This window comes from Notolepis coatsorum (genome assembly GCF_963971535.1).
Source record: "Notolepis coatsorum genome assembly, chromosome: 19".
NCBI lineage: Eukaryota > Metazoa > Chordata > Actinopteri > Aulopiformes > Paralepididae > Notolepis > Notolepis coatsorum.
Window position 1 is genome coordinate 66,809,043 of NC_140183.1, and position 9,222 is coordinate 66,818,264.

Genomic DNA, 9,222 nt, shown 5'->3' on the forward strand with positions numbered 1-9,222 from the left:
GAAACTCCTCACCCTGTCCACGATAGCCCCATTTATCCGCAGGGGCGTGTGTGTCACCTGCTGTATTCTCCACGATCAGCTCTTTGGTTTTACCAATGTTCAGGAGTAGGCTGTTATCCCAGCACCAGCGTGCCAGTTCATCAACCTCCTCCCGGTAGGCCTTCTCGTCATTGTTAGAGATCAGCCCCACCACCATGTGTCATCAGCAAACTTCACTATGGAGTTGGAGCTGAACCTGGCCACACAGTCATGTGTGTACAGTGAATACAGCAGGGGGCTCAGAACGCAGCAGATTGAAATAAAGATGTTCTATTTCTAAGATTTCTTTTTTGGCGTTTTATCGCTTTATTTCTACTGGGCAGTCCAGTAGGGAGAGACAGATGAGGAATGGGAGACAGAGTGGGGGGAAGACATTCGGCAAATAACGACGTCGGCCGTGTCGCGGCTGAGCGCGCTATGTGGTTCGCCACTGGGGCGCCCCCTATTTCTATTTCAACATGATTCAATTGGATCTTTGTTTCCATATGAAGTATCATAAAATGTATCATATGAAATGTATAATTTATTAAATGTATCATAAATATATTAACATTATAGACCAGAACATTACCGCATGTGACTTTACTTTGCAGTAACATTGAATTTGTCAACATGCTTCTCACCACTGATAATGGGCTGTGGACTGAAGACTTCATTATGTCAATGTTTAATTTTCTTTCATTTAGGACACCTCATACATTTACTGATGTAACTCCCTGACCCCTTCTCTCTGAGTGCCCGTCTCCTGGCGCTGACTAAGGTGATGGATGCCTCGGGGTCTTGGCCAAGATTGTAGTGACTGCTCTACATGCACCTCCGAGGCCTTGGATCAGTTATTCACCGCCGTCTGTCCGTGGTCCTGTCAACTGATTAACAGTATTAACAGACTGTTAACAGATTAACAGTCAATGCGGTTTCATTGCTGGGTTAAGTACTTCTATTCTATTCACATAATACGCCTACTTCATATATCTACTCCATTCACATATATGCCTACCACTTGTATCTATTGCTATGTCCGCCTACTACAATCTCATGAGCTGTCTAACGCCTGTCCCGTCTCCCTGTCTCCCTATGACTTGCTGTCCTGGAGTGTTGACCGGAGTGTTGGACGTCCCGTGACGAAGGCCGGGAGGTTGCGACCCCCTCTGCGTGCCCCCCTGTCTCCGGAGGTCTCGTAGTGGTGACCGGAGTGCCGGATGTCCCGCGATGATGTCGGGGAGTTCGCGACCCTCTCTGCGCCGCCCCCTATCTCCCTGTCTCCGGCTGTCCCTGAGCAACGACCGGAGTGTTAAATGTCCCTTGACTAAGACGGGGAGGACGTGACCCTCTTTGCGCCGCCCCTGTGCCTCAAATAGATTCGCTATCAGCTCTATCTTTTTTTTTTTTTTTTTACTTTGACCAGTCAGCTGGTTCTTTTTAGCGTTTATCGCTTTTTCGTCGCACTCATACTTGGTCAAGTTCGACCGACAGAAGCAGGCTGAAAGGGTTCAGATGGGGGGGAAGACACTCTGGGAAAGGCACGGCTGCCGTCCGGGATTCGAACGCGCACGTGGTACTCGCGGTACGTGGTGAGCTACTGGAGCTCCCCTATCAGCTCTATCTTTAATCTTTCAAAATGTTCAGTTGCTATCGCTATTAGCTCTATCTTTAATTTTTCAAAATGTACAGTTGCTATTGCATGCACTCATCTGTGTTCCACTACACACATGAGTGCATGCTTACCAACTGTCCGTCTGCAACACTACTATCACCAACATCTAAGAAGGGAGACCCCCCCTTGAATGGCCCTTCTAAGGTTTCTCTCCTCCACACTGCCTGTGGAGCTTTTTTCCCTATTGTTAGGTTTTAGTGAGTTTTTCCTTACCTTCGCGTGGGGTATGTCTGGGAGTGCTTGCATTCTTTCATTTATTTGCATTCATCTAAAAATGTTTGCACCTTATGGTGTTCTTGTTCTGTTCTTGACTTATTGTTATGTTTTCTCCTTGACTTGTTTAAAGAAGATCTGTACGGCCCATGGGGACATTAACGTGTGTTGTCGGGCCCTATAAATAAATTTGATTTGATTTGATTTATGCTATATTTACACATGTGGTATTGCTGGATTCAGCACAACCGCACCTTTGCACCTTTGCAATCTGTGTTTCTATGACAATGCATGGCAGAGCTACTACAAAGTAAATGAGAACATTCTGCATAGATATAAATGTTTTACATTTCCGCTTATTTTAAGTATGTGTACATAGGTATACATTTCCTACATGCATAAAGATATTAACATCCAGGTTTTTCTATTAGGTTAAGCAACTGTCTGACTGCTAGCATGCCAAGTTTGAAAGCTCTTGGAGCTTGTATTATTAATCTACATGAGGTTATTTTTTGTATTTTATTTTTTTATTATTTTTTAAACAAACATATAAACAAACATGACAACACACGATAAGATATACAAGCATTAATTGTCAGGGCACATCCAATGAGATCACCTTTTAGTTAGTTGTCTTATATAAGATATACCCATAATACCTGTTATCTAAAAAAAAAACTACACACATATGCTCAGCTCGAACCCCCCCCTCCCGGACCCCACCTTGAGAAGTACCTCCACTATCCCTCGCACCTAACCAGACACTACCATTATAAGCTAGCTTTTATTCTCTCCACCACTTCTAACCACATTGACATTTTGGATTCATTGAGACCCAGAATTCTTGCTGTAGATATTTCATGGTAAATTACATCGAGATATGTAAGAAACCAAACTTTACGGCAAATTTTTTCCGGTTGAAACCAGCGTGATGCGATCAGCTTTTTGGCTACTGTGATACCCGATAAAACCAATCTCTTTAGCTGTGGATTCACTCCAAACTCAAAAACATCATTCAACAGCAATACCGAGGGGTGTACAGGTATATTCCAAGATACGAGTTTTGATATTTGTTGGGTCACATCTTTCCGGAATGCCTTAACTGGTGAGCAGTCCCAATACATGTGCATAAATGTCCCTTCGTCCCCATTTGTACATTGGGTGCATTTGGAATCTTGTTTGAGCCCCATTCGGCACAGTCTTATAGGAGTCAAGTATGTCCTGTGAATATAGTTAAGATTGATTTGTTGATGATCCGGGTTCCTTGATGTAAGTCGGACATTTGCCCAGGCTCCTTGCCAATCAAAGTCATTTTCCAGGTCTGGTATATCCCTCCTCCAGACAGAGTCAAGTTGGAGGGTTTCATACGAGGACGTTAGTAATTGATGATAAAATTCTGAAACAAAACCTCTCGATGTCTCTCTTGCGTAGAAGAATTTGTGGTATCTGTGGTGTTCAATTGGTCTGTCTAATGGAACACCGTGAGACTTCAAACATAGCTCTAACTGTTTGTGAAAAAGCCATGTGGACTTGGTGAGATTACATTTTTTGCGTATTTCTTTATCACTACAAAAACCCTGTTTGTTAAAAACATCCCCTAATGAGTGTATGCCTTGCTCTTCCCATATAGGGAATCTTATAGGTCGTTTTCCAATTAAGAGAGCATTGTTATTGAATAAGGGAGTATGATTGTGCCATTTTTGTGGGTTAGGATTTTTTTTTTGTGATTCACGCCATATCCGGATCGCATGAGTAATTATGGGGCCAAATTTTCGTTCACAGTGCTTGATTGGTAGTTTAGTGTATGCTATGTCCTTCAGTCTATGTGGGGCTACTATGTTTTCTTCTATTTTTCTCAAAGATGCTAATGCTTGGGAGTCAAACCATGTTGTCAATGGACTTAATGAGTACGCCTTAAAATATAGGAAAAAATCTGGAAATGCCATGCCACCATCTGCTTTATTTCTCTGTGCGGTGGATCTTTTTATACGTGGTGGTTTGTTATTCCAAATAAATTTGTATGTGGAGGAGTGTAATCTTTTCCAGTAACCCTCTGGAGGGGGTAACGGTAGCATTGAACAGAAGAAGTTGATTTTAGGTAGTACATCCATCTTAACTATTGATATCCATGCTTGTACTGTGTTTTTAAGTTTTGCCCATCTATCAAGGTCGTCTTTGATTTTGTTTTGGATTTTTGTGTAGTTGTGCTTCACCGTTTGTCTTATGGTAGGGAATATTTCCACTCCCAAGCATCTGAAATGTTTTACCATCGGTATCTGTCCTGGGAGGGTTGTATCTTTTTTTGCAGGGGTGTTAAGTGGAAGGAAAGCCGACTTCGGCCAATTTATCTTAAATCCCGATAAATCACCAAAGTCCTCAATCAACTTGAGCAGATGAGGCAATGTGGTGTTGGGGTTTTTCATGAACAATATTACATCGTCCGCATATAAACACATTTTTTGTTGTGTGCCCTTGATTACGATAGGTTCTATGGATTGGGATTGTCTTATATATTGTGCTAAAGGCTCTAATGATAGATTGAACAGTCCGGGACTAAGAGGACAACCCTGTCTGGCAGAGCGTGATACCGGAAATATTTCAGAGATGATTGTGCCTGTTGTAATCATGGCCGATGGGTCTTTGTATAATACTTTAATCATATCGATGAATCCTTTTCCTAACCCCATCCTTTCTAGCACTGCCCACAGATACGACCATTCCAGCCTGTCAAAGGCCTTCATAGCATCCAGGGACAGCATCGCCTTAGGTATGGTGTCCTCCTTGTCGGCATCAAGTACGTGCAGTATACGTCTTATGTTCTCAGTGATCAGGCGGCCTCCTATGAAGCCAGTTTGGTCCGGGTGAACTAAAGACGTCATATGCTTTTGTAATCTGATGGCTAATACCTTAGAGTACAGTTTGATATCTGTTCCGAGGAGGCTTAAAGGTCTATAACTACCGCACTCGTTGGGGTCTTTGTCTTTTTTAAGGAGGACTGTTATGAGTGCAATATTGTCATTTTTATGGAAGTTCCCCTCCTTGACTGAGTATAAGATCATATTTAGTAATAAGGGGCCAATTATATCCCAACAAGAAAGGTACATTTCTGATGGGAAACCGTCTCTTCCAGGAGCCTTACCGCTTTTCATTGCGGTTATGGCCTTCTTGAGTTCCTCTAGTGTGATCGGTATTTCTAACTGTTTAGCGTCATCCTCTGAAAGTTTAGGGAGAATAATTTGATTAAGAAATGTGTCCATTTTGTTTTGATCGAAGGTCATTTCTGATTTATATAAGTCGGAGTAGAATACTTTGAATGTATCGTTTATTTTTACAGGATCTGTTACAAGTACTTGTTGTGCTCTAATGGTAGTTATATCTGCAAATGTTGCATTAATTCTTAATCGCATGGCTAATAGGTGGCTGGGTTTGGAACCATGGGAGTACTGCTGTTGTCTTGTGCTGCGTATTTGTATTTCCGATTGTTGTCTGTATATGGCATTGATCTCTATTTTTAGTACGTTAACTTGATTTTCTAGTCGAGTTGAGTTGTTGTATTTCAGAGAATTAAATAACGTTGAGTAAAGCGTTTCCAGCTCATCCAGTTTTGTGCTTTGATTCTTGCGCATTTTGGAGGAAAAGCTATCCGTGAAGTCTTTGATCATTCCCTTTACCGACATCCATATTATTCTGGGGTCTTGCACCGAGTTTGCATTCTCCCGTTGGAATACTATAAGAGCTTCTTTGAGTTGTGTAATGAATTCCTTGTTGTTAAGCAGCAACGAGTTAAATCGCCATCTTGGGGCTCGGGAGGATAGTATACCAAATGTACCTTTAAGGAGTAAATAACAGTGATCTGATAGTGCGTTGGGTATCATTTCCACTTCATAATTATCAAATAGTCTCTGTGATGCAAAGACATAATCTATTCTGGATAGTGTATTATGTCTCGCAGATCGACAAGAGTACTTTCGGGTCGTGGGATTAAGTAACCGCCATAAGTCATTTACACCTGTAATCTTTGACCAATCCTTTAATGCCTTCGATGAATTCTTTTGTTCGCTGGAAAAGGCGAGGTAAGATTTGTCCATCCTTGGGTTCCAGATGGCATTAAAATCCGCTCCTATTATAAATGAGTAATCGGGAATGTCTAACATTGCATTGGTTAGTGTAGTGAAGAAATCTTCTTCGTATAAATTTGGGGCGTATACCGCTATCAACGCTATTTTCCTGTTCTTATGTTCAATCTTAGCTATAGTTATCCGACCTTCTACATCAGACCATACTCCCTTTAGTACAATATTCAACTTACGTTTAACGACTATTGCTACACCCCGAGTTCTCGTACCAATAGAGGAGTGACTGATATTATGGTATATGTTGTCCGCTAATTTATCTATGTCTTTCCCTAGAATGTGTGTTTCGCTTAGCAGAGCAATGTCCACATGTTCTTTTTTCATCAGTGTGAGCACGCTTTTGCGTTTGAGTTGGTTATTTATTCCCCCGGTGTTCCATATCATTATATTCAAACTAGCCATAGTCTATACATGTTGCATTGTAATTTTTGGTAATGCTTCTGGTAATTTCAGATTGCCTTTCATCCTGCGAGTTTCACGAATAATCATTTCTTTTATTCTGACTTGGCGCAGGATAACCAATATCACTCTGGGCTTAGCGTTATTGTCACTGGAGCGGGGTCCCAATCTGAAGCACTGATCCACCTCCGGTATTTTAGGAAGGATCCCTGTTCCCAAGATTTTCTGTAATTCTGTGGCAAACTCTTCAGGGTTTGCACATCTCACTGATTCGTCCAGACCGACAATACGAATATTCAGCTTGCGTTTTTGATATTCCATCTCGAATATTTTGGCTTTCTGTTCTTTATTGATTCGCGTAAGCTCCAACGTTATTTCGCTGAGCTCCGTCTTGATTTCATTGTAGTTCCCCTTCATCTCAGCAGTTAGGTTAACTTTGTTAACCTCTACTTCATTGTAGATGCGAGTGAAATTGATTTTGTGGGCTTCCATTACTTTCTCCAGAGCCTCGGTGCGTTTATTCTGTGCGTCGGCGTCCGCTCTCAGCGCATCAATTTTGCCTTCAATAGATTCTTTAATAGCATCTACTTTTTGAGTTATTATCTTCTCCGACAGTTGTGATTGGAGGATCATTTCCTTCATTATTGTCTTCCCCATTTCCTCCATTTTCCGGATGATATGTTCGGTATCTGCGGAGGTGTTTGATGGGATTGAACTTGAAGCGGCCTCTGTCAAGTCTATATTTCCTGCTGTCCGCTGTACGAATCCTGGGTCCCGCGGCGGGACCTCTTCGACTGGTTTTGGTCTCGCTGTGTCTTTCCTTGTGTTTGGCATCTCGATTCTTTTGGTCAATATAGTTAGTTGATAGTCTCAGTTGATATATGCGTCCAGTTTTAAACGCATTAATGGTTTAAAAATATGTTTTTAAAACGAAAAAAAAAAATAACGGGTGAGCAGTTGTGTCACATGCGACCTACTCCATTCTAACGCTAAACCGGAAGCTCCATCTACATGAGTTTATATGTCTCAACTCCCATACGGCCAGGCTATATTTTCGTTATTTTTTCCTTTGGGGGTGTATAACAATATCTATCAATTAATTTAAGTTTTGCAGTAAAATATTTTTATACAAGAATCCATTTCATATATGGGAGACCTTAGAGATGAGGAAAAACATTCTTGTGTTTTGTTCTACCTCCGGTAGGGGTATCTCAACATTTTGGGGGCATTGTCACTAGGCTAAATGGTTATGTAAAGCTTTGCATCAGCTCACCTGAATGTGTGTTCTCAAATTAGTGCTGGGCGTGTGGGAAGTTGAGAGCAGCTTTGTTTTTGGCTGACACAGTAGGCGTTTTTTCAGTGAAACTCATAAATGTGTCCAGATACGGCCATGGAGACGCATTGTTGTTATTGACGTCCAGGTCCTGGACGTCATCTTCATCAATGCCATCAGCCCTGCAAACATTGAATACATCTGCCTCTGCCATTTCGTGCGGACTGGTCATTTCATGTGGTCTGTGTTTTGATTCCGTTCCTGGTTTGCGGAGACTTAGAGCGGCATAACCCGCCCTATCCTGCCTCTGATTGGCCTAGTCGTAATGTTTTGCCCTAAGCTCCTAACCTTACCCAATCGTGAGTCATCATACTCATATCTAAACCAACCAACCATAGTGGGTTTTCTCCGGGGAGTTTTTTTTCTCACAAATCTTTATTTAGCAGTCCAGTTTCTTTGCTCACGCTACCTCACTACTTGGGTCTAAAAATAGCTACACTACAAATAACGCTATTTGGTTCAAAAGTAGCGATGCTACCATCACGCTACTGAGAAATGTAGTTAAATAATAATATAATAAATAATTTAGGACCTGCTCAGAGGTCATTAATCGGCATGCATGCGATGCATGTATGCAATTCGTCTCTGCGATTAACCCATCCCGTCGTCCTTCCCCCCCAAGGGCAGCCGGGAGCAGATAGGCGTCAACGTGAGCCGCGCCAGGGGACCAATCCAAGTGCTCCTGTCCGTCTTCATCAAGGACGCCACAGCGTTAGCGATCTTGTTGTTGTGCATGTTTTTCCATTGGGGTTATCTTATCGGGGGGGAAACCCTTGCGAGCACGGGGAGAACATGCAAACTCCACACAGAAAGGCCTGGGAGATACCCCACCTGGGTAACTGGCATCATGGAAACCTGGTCCCCAAGCGGGAATCGAACCCTGGACCTTCTTGCTGTTGTAGTAGTAGTATGTAGCGTTGCTACTTGTAGCTAGCTACTGCCCAACACTGAAGCAAATGTTATTTATGAACATAGTGCTGTTGTAGTCTGTTGTAGTCCAGCTGTTGTAGAACCATCCCTCCTAAAATGAGCCATGCTGTTAGTAATAACATGTGAAGAGATCTTGGATAAACGCATGTGTACAAAATGGCGGCTCGCTCATAAATCTTCTCTTACCTAAAGTTGAACCTAAAACATGTTTCAGACAAGATTTTGAATGGTAAGTTTGATATGCTATTGCCGGATCTCGAGTCATATTTGATCGGCATCGTCTAGTTTGCCAGTTTGATCTGAATTCCGTTTGACGGTACAGGCACTGTTAGATGAACGACAATTATCGCATTCGTATGATAAAAGCGGTTCAATCATTGTTCGGCACAGAAACAGCATCATCACCTAAATAATCGGCAACCAACACAATGGCTGCTAATACAACCGCCGCTATCAAAACAAGCAGACTTTGCAGCACACTAGCTTATAGTGACATCACATTCCTTGACAGCCTAACTAGG